A 3,501-nucleotide genomic window follows, 5' to 3' on the forward strand; every position below is an offset into this window, starting at 1 on the left:
AACCCGCGGCGGGAGAGCTGCTGCGCTCCCAGCACCGCACTCTCCCGAGGGCCCCACGGGCTCGGCCCGAGCCCTGGCTTTTTAATTTTGCAGTTTTCAAATGCACACTAACGTGAAGCAGCCTTCGTCTTGGAAAATAACTCAAAAGCATCCAGTAAAGTGAGTTTGTGAAAGGTGCATCTCCGAATCCCATTTTAGCCATATTTTCCAGATTTGGGTTCCATCCTAAATTTGAACCTCCGTTCTGAGTGAAAGAAATCCTTTTCTTTTCTGGAAATCCTGTTTCCAGCTTTTATTTTTCTTTAAAGAATAGTAAGTTTGTTGGCCGGAGGTTTAGTCTGTCTCTCCAGCAAGCTCTGTTGAGCTTCTGCGATCTTTCTTGAGCACAGAAGAGAGATGTGGGAGGGAGGCGTCACAGGCTCTGCTCCAAAGGACGCAGGTCCCAGTGGGAAAAGTCACGTACACAGTGGTCCCTGTCCCAGGAGCGGGAGGAGCCGCATGCTGGACCAGAGAGCCGGGCAGGAGGGTGGCAACAAGGCCCCAGTGTGAGACCCCTCCCCCAGCCCTGCCCCAGCCTCTCTGTCCCCCGAGCCCCTGCCACCCACCTCCTCAGACCCCCTCAGTATCTCCTTGTGGCCCCCAACCTCCTGGGGCCTCCTGGTCCCTCCTGCCAGCCAGATCCAAAAGGCATTCAACATTGCGCTGAGATGTGGCAGGGCTTTCCCGGGGCGTCCCTGAGCAAGGCCTGTGGTGGCCCATGGGTGGGAGGGGCTGGTGTCATCCATTCTCATCAGCCCACAGAGGATCAAAGTGTCACCTTTATTCATGTCTTGGGGTCTAGTCACCCCAAAATGTGGGGCTCTGGCTTGCTGGCCAGACTGGAGCCTGCAGGAGCCTCCTCCACGGGTTGTGTGCATCCTGGCCTTGGTGCCCACTGCGGGGGAACCGCTGCCCCTGCCCACCCCGATGGGCGAGGACTGTCCCCTCCTTCCTCTGTGGGGGCAGCCCCATGGGGAGCCTCACCCCATGCATGGCCGGATTCTCAGTAGTCTGTGAGTTCCATGTTCCTTCCAACAATAATCTTTAAACGTAAAACCTGTCTTCCTTTGTAGTAACTACTCACATGGAAAGACATTTTCCTCAAAAAGGACTTCATCTTAATTTTCAAACTTTAGTTTCTATGCCCGTGGGGACCCCACGATGCATTTCCAAGAGGGAGGCGTCTCCCGTCCGTGACCACTGCTCCGGGCCAGGCCCTCCAGGCGCTAACCCTCTAGCCTCCCCATGGATTCACTCCGTGGCTGCCCTTATCCTGTCCCCTTCTTCATCATCTCCATCTTGGTCTCCCTCACCCACACACAGTGAGGTCCTGCTTCCAGAATGTTCCAGAAACTAACTGTGGTGACAAAGATTCTCTCATTAACCAAACTCTACTCAGGCTCCCCGAGCTCTTTTATGACTAGCCTGACTTTTGGGCTTCTGTGTTCGTCTCTACGTTGTCCAATTTTAACAAGAATCCTGTTCAGTCAGTTTAGCCCGAATCCCCCACCCTCGACATCTGACCGGGCTCCCCAACCCCCAGCAGCCCCCAGGGGAGGTCTGACAGTTCTGGCCCGTCTTCAGCAAGAAGCCCGTGAAGGTGGCCAAGCTGGATCCCCTCAGCCCTGACGCCCACTGTCAGTGGTTCCATCCGCTGACACCCACCCCGCTCCTGGCTATCGACCCCCTCTGGCCGGTGCCCCGTCTGTCCCCCGCTGCGGAGCGCCCCGTGCCGGTCCTGAGCGAGGGCTGCCCGTGGGGCTCCAGCACGCGTCTCTGGTGGCCTTCCGCAGCAGCTCCTGCTGTCCCATGGAAGGAGACGGGAGGGCGTCACTCGAGTAAGTGGTCTCCATGCTTGGCTCTGTGCAGGGTCTGCGCACGACCCCTCTTCTGATTCCCACTGTGAGATCAACTGTGTCCAGAAATGCCCCGGCCAGGCGGCTCTCCCTGCAGCCCCCCTGCGTCTGCTCCTTCGGGTGTCCCGCTGAGAACTTCCAGGACAACCACCGCCCAGAGCCCCAGGCCCGGTAGAGGGCGGGGCATAAGTTTCTTTCTGTGAAAAACCTCAAAAAGTAAAACAGGTAAAATCACAAGCAATTTTAACAAAGTGCCTTTCTGGAAAGTAAAGTAGTGAGTTACATAGCAATGCCCAAGACAGGCACGGTTGCTGACCACTGAGCCTGCGCCCCCATCACACCTGTCCACACAGGGGTGACTGGCTGGCCTCGAGCCTGGCCCTCCAGGTAGCCCTGTCCTCACACAGCCTCCTCCCCTACCCACCTCTTGATGGGAGAGCCCCCTTCTCTGGACACACAGGTGTCACCTCCAGACCCCCTACAGGACAGCCGTGTGGGGCGTCTGCACGGAACAGTGTTAAAGGACATTTGCTTCCTGCTCTGGAGGGGCTGGCGCTGCCTCTAGAGGGCATAAGGGGAGCTGGGCTGCGAGAGGCCGAGAAGAGGCTGTGGGATGCTGGGGTCCTTTCTGCCTGGAAACAGGGCTCAGAGATGGAGGCCACACAGGGGACCCAGGTGCGGCACAAGCCCTCTTCCTTCCTTGAGTTGGCTGCTGGGGAGACAGCAAAGGCTGCATGTGGCTGGAGTCATGAGGTCCAGACAGAGCATCGTTCCAGGGAGAAGAGACGTCCTTCAATCTGTGACTCTGATGAGGGCTGGGGCAGCGAGGCCCTGTGGCACCAGCAGCACTCACCACTGGAGCTCACCTCACCCCTTCCTGCCACAACCCAGTGCCCTGCAAGGCGGGGCTCCTGTGCTCCCACCTCACCAGGCACCCTTCCTCCCTGGCTGTCCTCTGCACCACACAGAGGCTTGCACCTGACGCTGGGTCAAGTAAAATGTTTTAAGCCATGTGCCAAGCGGCGTGCGTGGACTGCAGAGCTCGTGTGTGCTGCTCCGCTCCACTCCTGCTCTCCAGGGTCACCCAAGGCATTCAAGGCCTTGATCCTGGAGAGGCTGTCCGTCCAGAGCTAGCTAATTCCTGGAGATAGCGCCCTTGAGATAGAAACCAACCAATCTTGAGCTCCAGCTGTCCCTTTATGTAACTCTCACTCACCAAGGCAATGTTTCCCCTGCCCTAAATCACCCCAGGCCCAGGTACCAGACAACAAGGGACCACCCAGAGCCTGCCAAAATTATTCAAACTGTCCACCCCTAAACTCGCTCAGCACACCTACCCCGCCTCACCCGTTCCTTCGGAGGAAATCCCAGGAAAGGCCCTGGGCCATGCTCTTCCCCTCCTGCCTCCTGACAGTCCCTGGTCCTTCCCAGGTGGTCCTATGTGCCCTGCCTCCTGTTTCTATGTCAGTCATTCCATGTCTTACTACACCTGATTAAGACAAATCCCAGGGACAACTGAGCACACCATGAGACTTGGGGGTGTCTGTGGATGGTGATGGTCCTGCGGAGGGGCTCTGTCTGCTCTGGTCTGTTGAAAGCACCATCG

This window comes from Galeopterus variegatus, unplaced genomic scaffold, assembly GCF_000696425.1.
Source record: "Galeopterus variegatus unplaced genomic scaffold, G_variegatus-3.0.2 Scaffold714, whole genome shotgun sequence".
Lineage (NCBI taxonomy): Eukaryota > Metazoa > Chordata > Mammalia > Dermoptera > Cynocephalidae > Galeopterus > Galeopterus variegatus.